At 37.4% G+C, this 19,274-nt stretch overlaps 1 protein-coding gene across 3 annotated transcripts in view; it reads left to right on the top strand.

Annotated features, from left to right (window-relative positions):
* Xkr4 (XK related 4) overlaps nt 1–6,440 on the top strand; it is a 459,508-nt gene extending 453,068 nt beyond the window's left edge. Inside the window, exons 4-5 of one of the 3 annotated variants that reach the window (XM_085835370.1) lie at nt 797–1,046; nt 2,797–6,440. The gene's annotated coding sequence lies outside the window, so the exon portion shown is untranslated. Of the gene's footprint in view, nt 1–796 lie in introns of all 3 variants that reach the window. The other 2 variants (XM_085835368.1, XM_021171114.2) reach the window with 2 other exon arrangements.
* Nucleotides 6,441–19,274: the final 12,834 nt, after the last annotated feature.

Genomic DNA, 19,274 nt, shown 5'->3' with positions numbered 1-19,274 from the left:
GTGTTGCAAATAGGCACAAATGGGGATGTTGTGTTGAAGCTAATTTAATTTAACTATTGTCCTGGCATTCTAGCATGGAGTTATATCAATCAACAATTTTAATTATTTCAAATTATTTCACTATAACTAAATTCTAAAATACCCCTAAGTGTGTTGAAAATATATTTTGAGTTTCTATCATTGTAAGAAACCCGTTTCTTTTTTTTTCAATTTTTTTATTAGATATTTTTTTTTAAAAAGAAAGAAAAGAAAAGAAAAGGAAAGGAAAGGAAAGAAACCCCTGTTTCTATTACAAACCAGCAAAGTGTCTTAATGCGCCATTCACTGCAATCTATTGTTACAGGAAGGCCAGAAATTGATCTGAGTGTGTTGTGCACCATGAAGTTCACACACCAATTAAACCTGTGATTTCTCTAAGGAACCCCTATGATTTTTTTTTTCTTAAAACAGGAAAACAACGAACAAACAAACGAAAAGCGAGTCACTACCATACAACCAAAGGACAGTAGCCAGCCAGCAAAAGAAAAACTGTCATTTAGAACCTGATTTCAAATCACTAAAATACTCAACTTCCTTTATAAACATATCAAATGTGTTCTGCATAAAAAGGGATTGGATGGGTCTCCTAAGTGTTTCAATGGCTTGGGGTGAAACATTTTCCTTGGTTTGAATTAGAAGCAAGGCACTCTGTGAAGAAAGCGGCAGAGTGCAGTGAGCCAAGACCTGCAGACACACATTCCTAGCTATCACACAGTTCAGAACACTGATGCCTTAATTCAACCCTTCTTTTTTACAGAAACATTGGAACTTATCAAATTTTAATGGAGATGAATTGCAGTTAATTAATCCAACAGACACTTCAATCTTGCAAATTCTTGACTTGTAATTTTGCAATCAAGCTACTAGAAGAGAACATGAATCAATTAATGGGAAAGGAGCAGTTGGTTCAGCCCTGTGCCCTGATGTGCCCAGGCCTGAAGGACGGACCTCTGAGAAGCAGAGCTGAGGAAATTTTGCTACCTGGTCCCTCAACGCGAATGTCCATGGTATCCATCTGCTTTCTTTATTTTTTCCAATAAGAACTCCTTCTTAAAAGATCAGCCAGTGAATTCCTGGGAGTTTGTATAGCTCAGAGAAATGGGTATGGGTAAAGGGACCTGCTTCAAGTGGATTGTAACCCACATGTTTGGAAATGAAAAAAGTCTCTGTCATCTGTGAATAACTAATCTGTCTTGAGTACCTTTGCCCCTTTTAACTTGTTCTATTGTCAGCATTATAATAACCAATGTGTGAAGCTTTCATTTATTATATCTCAGCTTCAGAGGTTAAATCTGCACAGGTGTAGTTATAGAGAGATTCAATGCCTGCCGTCTTATGTGATAACATTACCAGCTCCAAACCAATATCCATTTCTACAAGGAATCAACTAGCCTATAACTTCTCAAATCACATAAAATCTTGGTTAAAGATGACCAAACAAATGGCCTTAATGCCTACATTTCCATTTACAAGAAAACAGGACTGCTGAGAATTTCTAATCATGATTCCTTCCATTTCTATTTTTCAAATAAAGGTGAAAATGAAGTTGTCAGAAGTTCAGATAGAGGTTCAGAGTAAGCAAGAGTCAGATATGCGTGTGGTCTTGTTGAATTTCTATCCAATTGTGTGACATGGGCTTTAGAGTTTAGATTTAGATAAGAGAGTAAAAGTCATCAAATGTATCCATTAGGCACTCCAGGAAAAAAAAATGGAGTAGGGACCATTTCGTTCCCTATATAAGCATCTTGGTGGCTTTATCAAAGATTTTTATGGAGCTTTTGAGTGGCATTCCTGGTCATCAGCTCTCATGTCCAGGCAAGTCATTCCTTAGAATTGTGTCTGTGTATAACCACTAAAATTGAATGATAGAAAGGCAGCCTCCTACCATGTGACTTACTCTCACATGCCAGGAAACCAGCACTAGCAAGTTTAAGGTAATGCTCAGGAACCTAGTGTAGGAGTTGGTTAACTGTATAAGTTGGTTAACTGTAGAGACATAGGGGCACAACAGTCTTCTCTATCAAGCCTCAGAAATAACTGTGTCCATAAGAGTAATGAGTACCAGGACAGAAGATCTGTACCAGCATATAGGCCCAAGAAAACGTCTCCATCACTTGTCAGGAACATTTGCCTTTTTAACAAACTAGACACATAAATTAATCTCTGCCATTCCATAATTATGGTAATTCACAAATCTTTTTATGAAAGAACAAGGCCTGGCTAACATGGAAAGATGGAGGGCACGTAGGAAGCTTCATGTCAATACTGGCTCTTTCCAAGAAAACCTTCCCTCTGATAGTTCTTGTCAATTAGTGGCCCCTGTAGTGCTCTCTACATCAATACCTTCCAATGGATTATAAGTCACACTTGCTAGTTAAACACAGACTATTTAATTATCTCTCTTTTACTTACAATGAGATTCAGGGTTACCATGGCCTTACTCTTCATCCCACTGTAAATAGGTCATAGCATCACGACAGCCCCATGTTCAAATGTACTTCACCCAGCTGAACTCTTTCTTGCAAAACAGTTTGGATCTTGATTCTGCCCATCAGTCACCTTAACAGTACACCTATTCCCAGATTCATAATTCCTGTGAGAGTAATTTTCAGAACAATGGAATAAACTAAAAGGACAGTTATGCAATTTCTCCAGCTAGACAAAAACCATTAGACGGTTGATCACCCCAAAGTTCTGACTTTTCCTCATGACTGAGTTTCTTTTCATTTGCCAGCTTCCAACATTTGAATTTTCCAGATGACTGCTGGACCACTGTGAAAGTAGATGTCAACCAAAGTAGACAGTGCAGCATTATTAAAAAGTGAAGACTGTCCACACAAATGCAAATATCCCTATGAAAAATCGAGAAGTTGGTCATACAAGCAGCACATATGGTTTTGGGATAGCACACATCTGGAATCGCTGGAAGAGTCTAGATGTTTGAAGCATATACTCTTTCATCTTCTTGTCTGATGTATAGATGGACAAACTGCTCGGATGTTGCAGGTGGAACTTAGTTTTATTGTGTAGTCATTTTTTGTTGGCAACATTTTGCTGCTAAGAGTCTCTTTGTTGTACAAAGAGAAATAAATCACACAGAGTAACTGCAACATATTTTTATTTACTTTCTAAAAATACATGACTGGAAGAGGATGTTTGGCTGTGCTTCAGATGCTCTATACATGAATGCCTGGGGACCTTATACAATGTGATGGTTCTTCGAGGCTTTCCACTGCCTTTTCTGGGGAAGAAAACTTCTTTTAGCGTTTTGCTATGTTTCATCATTTTATCATTGATATTCTGATGTTCATAAATCTTAAACATTTACAAAGTATACTTGACATAATGGTTTAAAGGAAATATAAACTCTTTAACTTTTTATTGTTCAAATTCAACACTTCATTTGAAGTCTCCCCTGTAATATCTTAAAGCTAAAGTTGTTTAAATTGTTTGATCTAAATACTTTGTGGTAAATATTATGGCTGCAGCTGGAGGAAAAAGAACTTTGCCCAAATCAAACACATTATCTAACTTTTGGGATTTTGTTTACAGATATCATTCCAGTTAATAACTGCTTGCTGGTTACCATGAATATTGTAATGTTGGTTATTTTCCCAGGTAATCTCTAACACATTTCTCCATGTGGAAAAAAAGTCTACCATGAAAGAAATTCACCTTTCAAAAGGAGGGCTGAGGATATTCACTCTGCCCCAAATTTGTTTCTTCCTGGTAATCTTGGGCAATTGATCTTACTACTTCTGGTCTGATGGATGGCAAAGATGTTGATCTACTTAAATAGAGTGCCTGGCTTATCTGTCAAATGATCTGACATTTGGCAGAAAAACACACAAATTGTGTGACTAATTCCCCCAAAAGGGCACTTTAGCTGTACAACTTGCTCTGAGGCACTTACTGTAGAGATTTTGGAGAGGCATTTGGCTATGCAAACCTTTTGAGGGATTTCTAAACACAGTGCATACACTCCCAAGTCCCTAAGTAGCATTGTGATCATGTACAATTCTACACTCAGAGCCAAGAATAACACAATGTGGCAGATGTTGAAATTCATTCTTGAGTCTCTCCTTTCCCTGTACACCAAAGCGTCATCACTAAGCTGTGTTTGTCTACCTGTTACGTTAACTATTTTGGACACTACCCAGAACACAGATTGTGGCCACAAACCAGGTACTTATGATCCTTCAAAAGCAACTGACATGTACACTGAAGGTTTTGTTTTTGTTTTACTTTTCCCTAGAGATCATCAATCTCTGCACCTGTGTGTTATTGAGAGAATGTCTAGCTAATAGTAAAACAGAAAGGCTAACAGCAATCATACCCAGAAAAAGAGCTGTTTCTTCTACTATCTCGGATTCTGGGGTGACTGGTATGAAATGTATAGAAATAATAGAAAAACAGAAATCTCTGTATTGAATATTATGATTGTTTTAAACATGTTTAAAGATATTCTATAAAACAATATTCCCTTCAGTATGGAATATATTCCTTTCAGGTATAGTGACAAGAGGGCATGTGGTTCAATGATAGCAACAAAGAAGCAAGGAATCTGTACACACCTGGGTCCCCATTCCAACTCTATCTCTATACCTCAAAACTTACTTTGCCTCATTTTCCCCCCATATAAAAGAGTGAGGATATTTCTTTACCTACCTCACAGGGTGTTATAAGGAATGTGAAAGCTGGTAAAGCACTTGGGTTAGAGACTACCAGGCCTCTCACTAAATTGTAGGAACATGGAGAACCGTGTGCATCACAGGAAGAGGAAGGGTGGATGCCACCATCGTCTGAAAAGCAGCAGCTACGCCAGTGAAAACTTTTCCATTAAAAGTCTAGGCAGAAATTATAAACTTTATAATGAGAACAATTAATCCCTCATATGGACACCAAGTGTTTCCATAGATGGACCATTTTCTACTTAAACACACTGAACTTTACTAAATGTTTATAAATACATTTAGACAACCTGGCCCTTTCTAATCCCTAAGGACTTTGTATGGCTGATCCCATTTTTCAGAACCATGTAGAGTCCCCAGTTCAGCCTTGGTGAGGCCAACTGATCCTCTGCTGGACAATAAGTAACAGGTATTATTAAGATGAGATTTGGAATGGTTTAACTGGGCTTATATATCATTTCTAACACAACATCTTTGCAACAGAAGAATGTGTAACAGTGTTTCTGCTGAGAACTCTTGAGCTGATTCATTTCCATGTTATAAATGTATTTTAAATATTTCAGTGAAGTGCTTGTTTAAAGGCTTCAGCACCATATTGAAATATGGCTACTTGCATAAATGGAATACACAGATGTGAGCTCCACAAAGGCTTTAAAATGTGGGGAGATGGTAGGAAAAACAACCTCAGCAAAGATCCTGTACAACTATTTCAAAGCAATGTCTATTTCCTTGCCTAAATGACTAAACTAAGTAGGGTTATAAGCACTTGTAATTTTTGAGCCATAGAGTCAATATTATAAAATAAGAATGCACCACTGAACTGTGCTAACAGTAGGGGAAATATGTGAATGATGTGGCTCCATTCAGTACTCTTATTTAATAACTAAATTCATTTACAAAATAAATTCCATACTCTTAAAATATGAAATACTTTCCAAATTTTCCCTTGAAGAGTGAATTAGAAATCAAGTTGTACTTGGATTACTTACAGTATTGACACCCAATATAATCTCTTTTGTTTCTCTAAAATTAAGTTGTCAATGGACTCAATCAAAGATTTAAAATTTCAAATTGGCTAAACATTTCTAATTCATGACTTTAGACTTTCTGAAGCATGACTGTAGCATTGAAAATTATGTGACTCCTCAAAAATTATCTACAGTGCCAGAATAGAGTTTGTTAGGATAGTCAGGTCATGTAAGAACAGTAAGTGGGCAAAAGGTAATTTGAATATTCCTGACTTTCTATCTCCTTCTGAAACCAATATTTTTCTACCCCAAAATACAAAAGTATATCCTTTTTATCATAAAAATAAACATCGGTTTTGATTCAGTTTTATACAGAAAAACTGAAGTTGACTATTTGGTCTAGTTTTGGGTGGGTTTGGTATGACTAGCAGGAGGTGGTGGAGAGAACATTCTATAGAGAGATTCTATCACAAAGTGAAAGATAAAATCTAAATAGGTTAGAGAGAGCTGAACAGCTGTTCCACATAATGGCTTAGCATTCTCAATGGAAGAGAATAGTACAGGTCCCAACAACATGCCATATACATAGAGCGGCAGAGAGCAACATAGTATTGCTGGGGGGAAAAGAGTTGAGTCTCTTCAGTGGTTTCTATTCCACATGGAATCCTCTAGAGCCCTCCATGAAAATAAACGTGTATTAGAAAAGCCTAGCTTTTAGCATATGTGATTATTTAGAAATGGGCCCATCATTCTGTAAGCATCATATATGTGATTATTTGTAAATACAACTGCCAATTTTATGGCTACAGCCAGCTAACATTCTTTTCATAGGCAAATGAAAGACACAGACACAGAGAGAAAAATCTTTTACTTCCTAAAAGAACTATTTCCCAGCTTATTTATGTCAACCATATTACTGACATATTACCTTCACAAAACCGTTTTCACGAACCTGACGGTCAACAGTTCATTTAGGCCCCACTTAAAGCCATTGTCTGATCAATGGGGCGCAGTGGAGAAGAGCATAGTTAGCCTTAATGAGAATCTTGCTTCTACTTAAAAAATAAAAATAAAATAAAAATAAAAAAAAAAAAAACAACTCTTGCTTTTCTGCTTTTCTTCTCTGTAGCCAGATGGCTCAGTAGCCTTAAGAATAAATGCAGAGGGACAGGTGTGAAGATGGCTTCCTATTTTCAGTAAGAAGAGGCTTTCTATTCTCAGTAAGAGAACCAGAGATGACTATCTTCTTTGAAGCCAAACAGTACTCTGGATTTAAAGCTAAGACAAATATGCTGTTAAAAATGAGAGAATAATATCCCTCCCTTTTGTTCTTTACCACTTTCCCTCAATCTTTTATAACTAGGATTGGAATTTCTAGTAATGATAAATAATGTCATTTTGTATAATGGCTTCAATACATACACCTTGTAAAAGTCTTCTCTATCTATAGATGAGAAGACTGGAAAGCAGACTTTCTTTGTATTTGCATCCAAGCAAGTGCCACTAGTCATGTTGACCCTGGCTGAACTAATGGCATCCAAGAGAACAAATGTTTTTCTGGGTATGAAACCATCATACTTGGTGAGCCTGCTTCCAGATGGCAAGAGTCTGGGCTCCTTACATTGGTTCTCCATTCTCTCATTATTTTAAGTTGTGTAAGTTTCACATTTAACTACCTCAGCTACTGTTGTTTGGTTTCAAAATACAAAACCATACACTTCAGAATTAACAAATTATTCCACTGCAAATTTCAAATGGTTATTTGGTGCAAAACAATTTTCAAAAAAAATTAAAACAACACAAGCAACCCAACTCACACCAGACTTGCTTTATTTGAATTTTTTAAAGCATGGTTTGGGATTTAAAAAGAAAGTCACATCTTCCTGACACAAAGAGACTGTACATATTTGCTTAATTTGCCTTAACTATTTTGTGCTTTTCCCCTTCCTCTTTCCAATGTTTGTATTTTAAATTTATCTCTGAGCAAAAGAGGAGTAATAGCTGGTAGATGAAGACAAACCTGAAGAGAACAGGCCACTAGGTTCTCAGCTCCCTAACTTCAACTGTACATAGTATTCTGATGCATAGTGGGTGACATTCTTGAGTTTCTCTCTCCATTTCAGAAATAAGGTGTGTGCAGGCAACGTGAAGATATATCACCCGGACATCACGGTGCCTGGCCTCGGATGCAAACCTGCCAGTCCTGTCTCTTACTTTGTAAACATTGTACAAATGTATTTGGAATTTTATTTGAAACCAAAATTTAAATGAGTTATTAAATTCTTTGATGTAAATATATATAGAGATATATAGATATACATATTCCAAACCCACATAACCAGACCTTCCTTTAGAATTCAACTGGTAAGTGTGTCTTTCTTGGTTGGAGGTTGCTGCCCTGGGCAGTGACTCCAAGTGCTCTAGCTCAAAGCACAGTGCGTGGAGTATTTGCTATACTGCAGTACCATAGTTTTTTTGGTCAGTTAAGTAAGTTACAATTTGTGATGAAATGAAGTGGAAAGTAGTACATCATAATGAATAATTTTCCTTGGTTATCTGATTTTTTTCTTGTAAAACTTTAAAAGAAAGAAAACTTGAAATTTTATATATTTGGATTTTGTAGATTTTTTTTTATTTTATTGCAACACAAGGTACACAAATCATTAAATAAAGTACACTGTGGTCATTTTAACAGAAGTCTGTTACTCATTTTTTTCAAAGTCTAGACATGGAGAGTGGAATTCGGGTGAAGTGATGGGTGTGGGCCATGAACACAGACTTATTTTCAAGACAGTAAGATCCAAAATCATAAATAAGCAAAGCTGAGTTCTGACAAATATGAAACACATTTAGGGTTATACTACATCACTTTTTTCTTTTTCTCTTTCTGTTTTGAGATATCTTACCACCATGTTGTCCATTTTGAAATTTGAGATCCTCCTGCCTTTTTCAGCCTTCTGAGTAGCAACTCACTGAATGCCAAGATATATTTCTCTGTGCCCAGCTTCATTTCTAAGATGTTTACTTTACTTAGTGTAGTTTTAGAATCATTAAAAAAATATCCTTTTAGAACCACTATAAAAGGGTGGGAAAGCGACCACAGGAACTTAAAAAGGAAACTAAATTGCTTGACTTTAAATGAAAATGATTTCTTACAACTGTACTTTCTGAACTATGATACATCTAATTGCTTTCTTTTTCTATATATTTAGTCTTACATTTCATGTAAATGTTGAGCATTTGTCTGTTTTTAGTAAAAGTTAGGAATAGGCATGGAGGAGCTTGAAAGATGCTCAACACCAGGAACAATTGCTGCTTTCCTGTGAGAATCAGTATTCAGATACCAGCACCTACACAAGCAGCTCTCAACAGAATCTAATCTCCACATAGCTAAAGAAATTAATTTAGTTATATGGTCATTTGAGGTGCATATAGATTGGATTTTAAGCAATGGTCACCATAAAGAACATTGCACAGAAAAAGAAAAAAATAAAATAAAACACAGATTAAGCACACATTGTGGAAAATACAACTACTAAAATAATGTAATGACAGTTCCGAAATGAAAACTATCTTCCAAATTTTATGCCAGATGCAAGAGAGAGTATGATAAATAATTTCTTTCTCCTTCTTTAAAGTTCTTTTTAAAGTTAAACACAGATGTCCAAGAAACAAATGATAATGCCATTGTACTTCCTTTGATGGGACAGATGTCCTAAGACAAGCACACAGATGCCCATTACAGGGAAACCTGGGAACAACTGTAAACAAGAAACTAACCATGTGGCTGTTCTTATGGTGAGAGAGAAGCAAAACAACAGAAGGAAATATTTCCACAGTCACTGGGTTGTAATAGATGGGAATGCTAACTGTTAATATTCATTTGAACATTAAAAGATGAGTGTATTGTTCTTGGTTGAACTATAAATTATTACACAGAACAAAGAAAACACAATAGATTAAGAATATTAATAATACCAAGCAAATGGTGGCTTAATGAGAAGAGTCCTGAAAAGAAGACAGTGGATGGAAGCCAAGCACACAACTACATGAGACTCATCTTGCTTGACACAGTCACCAGTGAGTAAGAATTTCATAATTGTCTTAATTGTGCACAGAAGTAATTTGACAGATTTGTTTTTAAGAGAAGGAAACTCTGTAAGAGAACTTGTAGATTTACATCAATGAATTTACATATTATGTAGGACTATTCTTTCTATATAGTCTTTAAGAGTGATTTAGGAAAAGGCTGGTTTTTTTTTTTTTTAGACTAAGTAGTATTACAAATTTTAGTAAGGGGACCTGGAGAGATAGGTCAGCAGGTAAAAGAGCACTTGCTGTTCTTGCAGTTGACCAGGACTCAGTTCCGAAGAGCCACACAGTGGCTCCCAACCATCTGTAACTCCAGATCCTGAGGATCTGAAGCCCTCTTCCTACTTCCTTAGGCACTGAATGCATGTGGTGCACATGCACACATGTAGGCAAAACATTTGTACACATAAAACAAAATAAATCTGAAAACAGAAAAGAAGAGATGAGAAAGTCACCTTGAACAGGAAGCTGAGCCTGCTGGAAATGTGAGAGAGAAATTCCTCTGGGTTATTCAACAGTGATTCAAATTTGGCAGCACTGCGTGTCCACAAGGGATCACAGGGGCTTTGTAAGAGAATCCAGAGCTAAACCATCCACGGAATTGGAGCTGATTTTCACAGCCTTTGCTACTGTTTGAGCAAGTGTTCCCAACCCAAGCCCATGTTATATATTCATTGTCATGTTATGGAGGTTTAGAGACTATAAACCATGCATGTGCCACCATGTGAGTAGATACCACTATCAGAGAGCATTTAAAATCCTTCTTGCTTCTCTCTCTCCCTGTGTCTTCTATGATGCCTTCCCCCATGCAATGAGGCAGCAGGAAGGCTGTAATTAGGCACAGCTCCTGCACTATGCTCTTCTCAGTGTTTAAAATGGTAAATCAGTACTTTCCCCACTTTGTGCTATTCTGTTGTCACAACTAAGAGTTATGGAAACATCCTTCTACTCCTTTCTAGGCAATCTCTTCTCTATGAGAATGAGCATTTCAGAGCAGGGACGTTCCCAACTGTTACCATTTACATAGTGCCCTTATTGCCTTTGTGCCAACCATTAAGATGTCTTTAACAAGAAAATTAGATTTAGGCCACTTAGAGTGGAATTCAGTCATTTTCAAAATAGCCTCCATGAAATCTTAACAAGGTAATCACCTAAACAAGGCCTCTTAAGCTGCACTTTGACAGCATGGGCTGACATTCCAGTGTGGATGAAAAAATCTCAAAAATCCCACTCCTAGATGAAGAGCTATGAGCATAATGACTACTGAGAGAGGGAAAATCTGTCTTCTCTAGAATGGAGACAGTTGATTGTCAAGTGGTAAACCCAAACGTATACCCAGAGGAGCAACACTAAATGAGCTCAGCAGGTTGCATTTATACATACATATATTGCTATATAACTAAAGAAGAATATATAGTTATATATTACGTATATGTCATAACATATCAGAGACATATTATAGTTACATATAATTAAAGGAGAACATATAATTATATATATTATATATAGGTCATGTATATATATGTTAGAAACCTATATTCATATTATTATATAGTTATATATAATTAAAGGAAATATATAATTATATATATATAGGTCATATATATAGTCAGAGACACATATATAATACATATAATTATATTTATAATTAAAGAAGAATTTGAGAGGGCATGTCAGGAGCACAGAAAGAGCTACAGGGTTAGAGGAGGAATGAAAAAGATGTAACTACATATTTATGTATGAAATTCTCAAAGCTAAAATAAAACAAATGATAAATGTAAAAAAAAAAAAAGAAGAGGAGGAAGAGGAAAAAAGCCAACAGATGGCATTTGGAAAAAATGAAAAAGGCATGTGACTAGATTATCTGGAAATGTCATGTTAATCATAGGTAATATGTTTTAACCAAGATTAGTGTCAATGCTTTTTGCCTATCACTGTCCTTCCAACCACACTCCTGGTTCAGCCACCCTTGGCAAATCCCAGGACTTTTACTCTGTATAAACAACTCTACCCTTGTTTATAAATGAACTCACAGTTGTAATGAAAGCAAATGCTTGGTAACTTTTAAGAATATATATTGCAATTGACTTCTGAATGAATGCTAAGGATGCCATTATCCCCATGAAGTGAGTTGGTCTAGAATAAGTTCTAGTGGTTTGTGTGGCCTCCATGTCCTATTAATAAAAATGCCACAAGAAGGTTTAGAAAGAGACTTTCGCAGGATATCATGAGGTGAGTCTCAAAATACTAAGAAAGCACATGTCCGTTGCTTGCTCTGCTCCCACTTTGTGACTACACATAATCTCTCTCAGAATTAGTCATCTGCTACCTTCTCCATTCTTACCAAATCTTTTCTGCATGAACATAGCCAAACTCTACCTGAGATTTCTTGCCTATAAGAACCTACATCACTTGGTAGATTGAGGGGTGGACCAGACAAATACAAAGATTGGGACAGGGTGCAAAATTTAGCCTCAGCACCTATCTGTGAAACAGTGTCAGATGGGGTCTTGAGGATGAGAGGAAATTGAAATGAAGTTGGTTGAACCACATACCTCAGTCATGTTCTGTGGTTTTGCATAATATTCCCACTTTTTATCCTGTCTTCTTCTTGTTACCATTTATTTTACCTCCTAATAATAGCACAAACTTATCAATCTATCAGCGGACTGTTTCACCATTTAGGTGAGAGACCTCATGATCAAATCACTTTTAATTACTGTCCACAAGTTTAAAGCATCCTTCAACACACATAGCTTTTAAGGAACACTTCATATGCAACCCATAAGAAGCAGTTTCCAAGTGGTTTGTTTTCAGCCAGTTCTCACAGGATAATTCCATTATTAAAAAGAGAATCAGCGTATGCAAAGCCATTAAGGTGTGGGTATCAACAAATTCACTAACCAGTCAGCATCTACAATGGGTGATCAGGATTACAATGTAACCCCAAGACTTTCTTAGGGTGAGCTCTTAAAAAATGTGTCCTGGAATTACTTAATTGAGTTAACAAGAAGTTAACCAGAAGCAGAAGTATAAAACACAAGGTTAGTACATTTACAGACTTTGATGGATTAGGTCTTTGTTTTAGTTTTGCCAGGTGCTGATGTCTCCATGTTGAGTTTTGTAGCCTGAATGGTACTGAATGGTCCTTGTCTGAAGGAATCAGTTGTGCTAAGGTCTCAAGGTCTACTATGTCTGGATCCTTGTTATACTAAAGACCCTAAAAAGTATGGTCATCAAACATGAAAGTGTGACTCTGCATTTACACAAGTGAAATTAAGCAAACATTATTCTTACGTGAATTTTTAGGCATTATTACAAAAAGCTTATGATCTAAAACATTTCATCAGCAAAATTTATCTTCTTTTTTTTTTAACTTTAGAACAAAGGCAATATGTGGGGTATACACATGAGCTCTGATATAAAAGCATCTAATATAACATGAATACTTGGAAATGCACAATTCCAGTTTGTAAAGGTTAATTAGTAATTTCAGTAATAAGGAGCCTGTGGTGCTAATCATGAATGAGACACAGAATAAAATGTCTGAAATAAAAAGTAGCTGAGAGTAGAAAGATAGATCAACTGGCTAAGTGCTTGTGGTGCAAGAATGATGACCTGGATTCATTTATTACCACCAGTTTTTACAAAAGATTTGTGCACCAGTGAGCTCTTGTAATTCTAAGTGATGAAGTGACAGAGACAGCATGATCTGAAAAGCTTGCTGGCCAGCCAGCATAGCCAATCTATAAGCTCCAGATTCAGTAAGAGACCTTGTCTCAAATAATAAGGTGACAAGCAGTCAAGGAAGACACATGACTTCTACCTCTGGCCTGTAGAAAAGTATACACACACACACACACACACACACACACACACACACGTCTAGTGGTCACCTGTCAGAGGCAAGAAGAGTTCCTCACTATTGCCCAATGCTCTGGATTCTTGAATGAACACACACACACACACATACCCTTCTATTTTAATATGCCTTAAACAGTTCAATGGCTCGGCCACTTCAATCCCCCTTGTTGCTAGCACATGCTCCCCTCCAATATTCCTGAATTATTACTTACTAAAACCTATATTCCATCCTGGCCACTCCAGACCCAGGCCTGCAGCTCTCCTGGACCGCAATCCCCAACTCTTACATGTTGGTAGTCTCTCTGTCTCTCTGTCCTACACTTCTCAGGCATGGAACTTCTCTTTCCCTGTCATGGTGCCTTGTTCTCTTTCTGTGTCCATTCCCAGGAATCCTAGAAGTCCTACCTCTGTCTCTCTGCTGTCAGCTTTATTTACCAATCAAAGCCAACTGGGGACAGGGATCCTCAGCATCTTACATGCAGATGTATGTATTCCCAACTGATTTTGGAAAAGCAAAAAAACATAATGCAAGCATTAAAGGAAATCCACAACACATATGCACACTCATACATATATACACACTCACATGCACATTCACACTCACATATATATATATATATATATATATATATATATATATATATGTATGTATATATCCACATACTTATACATGTATGGACAATCATCTACTCTCAATATACTCACAGACATATGTGGGACGCCCGTCTCGCCAGCAAGAAAGACACCACAATAGGATCCTTCTGCACACGTTTATTGGGCTGCGCATTGACTGTGTAGGCGAAAGACTCTGAGCCCTGGGCCTCTCACTCTTATATACTATCAGTTCTCATCCACGCACAGCAGGCCACGCCACCTCACCAGGCACACAGCTTCAGCTAATCAGGGCAGCAGGGGCATATCTCCACCAAAATGGCTTCACTAGTAACCTGGTACACCTGCGCAGCTCTCACGATGTTTGTGGTTTATATGAGGAAGTCAGGTGCAAGTCATACGACTTAGCTGCAGTCCCTGGCGCCTTTAGGACTGCCGCCACACCCGCTCCCCACAGACATATACAAATGCACACTCATACACACACCTACATACTTATATCCATGCACTAAATACATACAATACATATCACAGTCACAGATATACATAAACACATATAGAAGCACACACCCACTCATACATACTTATACATATACATACACATTCACAGACAGACATACTCACACACATATACACTCACATACCCTCACACACACACACACATACACACACACACAAACATATATATATATATATATATATATATATAGAGAGAGAGAGAGAGAGAGAGAGAGTGTTGGATAGTTGATTAGATGTGATATATGTATACAGAGTGAAGAATTATGAAATCAAACAACAAAATATTAGGAAAAGAAATATCCTTGGACTAATAACATGAATACATTTCTATTTTATAAATGGCATAAAATGGCCAATATCTTCCTTTAAAATGCACAGTATCACTAATCACCCGGGATTAAAGCAAAACCACCAAAAAATTATCTCATACCTATTAGTTAACAAAACAACAATAAATAAATAAATACTGGAAAGAATATGAAAAAGGAATCCTTACACACTGCTGGCAGAAATCGAGATTGGTGTACTCTCTATGAATATCAGCCTAGAGAATCAAAACAAACTATTGTATTACCTGGCAATCACACTGCTGGGTACAAAACCAAAGGGAATAAAATTAATATGACTCAGTAACACCTGCACTTCCACATTTACTGCAGCACTAGTCACAGTAAATAAACCAGGGAATCAGACCTCATGCCCATTAAGGAATATATAGGCTGAAAAGATGATGGTGAACCAGAAAGAGAGTGTAGCAGACAGTGGCTGAGTCACCAGGTCTACCTAGCTGAGTTGATATCTGGTACCCACATGATGGAAGGAGAGGACTGACTACCCCAAGTTGTCCTCTGCATGCCATGACATGCACTTCATGGTCTCATCTGGAAACAAAAAAAAAATGAAATGGAGGTTCCCAGGGGCCAAAGCCGTTCGCAGCTGCTAAAATTGAATGACATCTCAGTTACATGGGAAGAATCTACTCTAGAGACTCAGCACCCACTGTGGTTAACATGGTTGCTAATACTCTAATGTCCAGACAGATCTTAAATATTCTTTTTAACAATATTTGCTGTGCAATAATGAATAGATTATTTACTTGGACTACAATAATCATGTTACAGTGTGTGTGTGTGTGTGTGTGTGTGTGTGTGTGTGTCTGTGTCTGTGTGGTGAGAGTGAGAGAGAGAGACAGAAACAGAGGCAGAGAGACAGAGACCAAATAGTGGATGCTTCAGTCCTACTTAGTAGAGGGAACAAAATAATTAAGGTAAGTAGAAGGTGGGAGGGACTTGGGAAGACGAGAAGGGAGGGGAGGGGAAAAAGAGGGGCAGAATCAGATATGGAAGGAGATGGAGGAGATGTACAGAGGGTCAGGAAATTGAACAGCGATGGAGGATGGGGAACTGAGGGTAGCCACGGACCAGACTAAGGACTCTCGCCTGCATGGGAACAACCCAGCTCCTGCCTCTACCCCTGCCCTCTTCCCTTATCTCCAAGGCTGAGTGAGAGCCCCGGGTCCCTATTCTGTTCTCAGGTCTTCTGCCGTATCCAGCCTGGGATGCCGGAGACTTAGAACCTGGTACCTGGGGCTGCCCCTTGTCCACCACGAACCACGTGGGGTCAGTGGCCTAACACCGATGCCCACCTGGAGCCCCGTGGAAAGCGTTCGGCAGTCCTCCCTTGTCTGCCCACCCAGAGCACCAGATCTCTGGCGGGACGAGGGCTCTCTCCCACCCCCCACTTTCCCACACACCCACGGCCCCGCACCCCACCTGGAGATCCATCCCACATGCAGACACCAAACCCAAACACTATTGCTGATGCCAAGAAGTGCTTGCTGACAGGAGCCTAACACAGCTGTCTCCTGAGAGGCTCTACCAGATCCTGACCAATGCAGATGTGGAGGCTCACAGCCAACCATTGGACTAAGCACAGGGTTCCCAATGGAGAAGTTAGGGGAAGGACTGAAGGATCTGAAGGATCTGGCATCAATGGGAGGGGAGGCCCTTGCTTCTGTGAAGGCTTGATGCCCCAGTATAAAGGAATGTTAGGGTATTGAGATAGGAGTGGGTAGGGGAGCACCCTCATAGAAGCAGGGCAAGAGGAGATATGACAGAGGTTGCAGAGGGGATACCGGAAAAAGGGATAGCATTTGAAATGTTCAAAAATAAAATATCTAATTTAAAAAAGAAAAATAACTACTCTGAGATTCCATCTCACCCAAAAAGATATCTGCTATCAAGAAAACAAATGATAATAAATGCTAATGAGGACATGGACTAAGAGATATTCTTAGTCACTGTTGGCATAGTGCAAACTGATGTTGTCCCTATGAAAATCAGTGTTGAGCTTTCCATAAAACAACAACAATAATAATAATATAATACCAAATATACCATATCACTATCAGATGTAGCATTCCTATGTACTTACTATAAAGATTCTATAACCTATCACAGAGATACCTCTACATCCAGGTTTATTGCTGCTCTATTTACTTATAGCTAGCTAATTAAATAAGCCTAGATGTCTATGTCCATCTAATGAACAAATTAATAATATGTAGTATACATACAAATTGAATTTTATTCATTATAAAGAATAATGAAATTATAGCCATTTTATCAAAATGGGCAGAACTGAAAAATATTGTATTAGTGAGAAAATTAAGTCTCAGAAAGAAACATAGAGTTTTCTCTTTCTCACATGTAAAATCTAGATTTTGATTTTTATGTATGTGCATGTAGTGTGTGTGTGTGGTGCATGTAGTGTGTGTGTGTGTGTGTGTGTATGTCCTGGGACACTAGAGAAAGGAGCCCATAAAAAGGAAAATGTATTTTTCAAGCAGAGGGAAGATAGAAGAACACATGTGATATGAAAGTGGAAGCAGAGAGTACTGGGGTGCAAAAGTTCAAAATAGCCTTTGATAAAGTTGAAAGTTCCTTCATGGTGAAATTTTGAAATAAATTAGGAATAGAAAGAGCATACCTGAATTTATATGACAATTTACGCTATATATAACAATTTTATAGTCAGCATTGTATTAAATGAAGTAAAAATGTAAAGACTTCTACTACTATTGGGAATGGGACAGTAGTGTCTATGTTCTCCACTTTTATTAAATATACTGCATAACGAGTCTTAGCTGTGGCAATGACAGAAGTGGGGGAGAAGTCCTAAGCAATACTGGCCAAAGGGAACAACAGCAGAAGTGTTAACATGATTTCAAGTTATACAGCAAACCTTAGAAAAATATCCTGCAGCACAAAAACAGATGTGTAGGTCGACAGAATGGGAAGAAAGTCATACAATAGAACCACCTGAGTTTAGACAAAGATATCAAAACCATCACTGAAAAATAAATTAAAGATGCAGCCTCTTCAACAAATGGTAGTGACAAAACTGGATATCTATATATAGATGTGTGAAATTAGATATGTATGTATTTCTTAGCCTATGCAAAGTTCTACTCAAAATCAAAGAGTTTCTATAAGACCTAAAACTCTTAATGGAAAATATATCAAAATATAGGCACAGACAAGGAATTTGGCTGGGGGGTTCTCTCCAGTTAGGAAATGAAACAAGAACTGGCAAGTGGTGTTTCATAAAATTTAAAACTTCTGCACAGAAAAAAAAAAAAAAAAAACCAAAAAAAAAAAAAAAAACCCAATCAATTGTATGGAAAAAGCAGTCTACACAATTGGAGAAAATCTTAGTTAGCTATACTTCTGACACATTACTAACATTCAACTGTATAAAACATTAAAGACTAAATGCCAAACATCAAACACCCCATCAGGAAACATACAGATAAAATACATAGAAAGTTCTCAAAAGAGAAAGCATGAATTAGAGTAAGCCTGTGGGAAAATGTTTTGTGGAAATACTAAGAAAATGGCATACAGGGTCTCAAAGAGATACTTGCACACCCATGTTTACAGCAGCATATTCACAATGGCTGAAAGGCAAACATGATCCAAACGCTTATTGGCAGGTAAAGGAATAAACAAACCAATTAATAAAAAAAGTTGCATGTCCATCCAGATATCACTGAACCTTAAAAAAAGGAAAAGAATTCTGACACATAGCATGTCATGAGTAAAAGTTGAAGACATGGTGCCAAGTGAAACAAGTCAATAGCAAAAGGACTCATTCTATGTATGGAAGTTTTCCAGACTCATCAAATCTATACAGCCAAGAAACATAATGGCAGTGGCCAGGAGGATGGGATTGTTTAATGTGCATTGGGCATCAAGTTTACAAGATTCTAGTGATGTACTATAATGTTCTGAAACAGTTCTACAGATGGATGCTGTGTTGGTTGTGCAATATAAATGCATTTAATGTCCCTGACTCTATAGTCTAAAATGCTTAGGATGGTATCTAGTATATTCTATAATTTTTATTGCAAACTTGAAAATAATTCATGAAAACATAGTTACTGAGGCCAATGAGGTGGCTCAATAAATAAAGGCAGTTGGTGCCAAGC

Source organism: Mus caroli, unplaced genomic scaffold (assembly GCF_978045245.1).
Source record: "Mus caroli unplaced genomic scaffold, Mus_caroli_1 scaffold_1, whole genome shotgun sequence".
Lineage (NCBI taxonomy): Eukaryota > Metazoa > Chordata > Mammalia > Rodentia > Muridae > Mus > Mus caroli.
The sequence above is the reverse complement of the archived record's forward strand: the minus strand, read 5'-3'. Positions and strand labels throughout refer to the sequence as shown.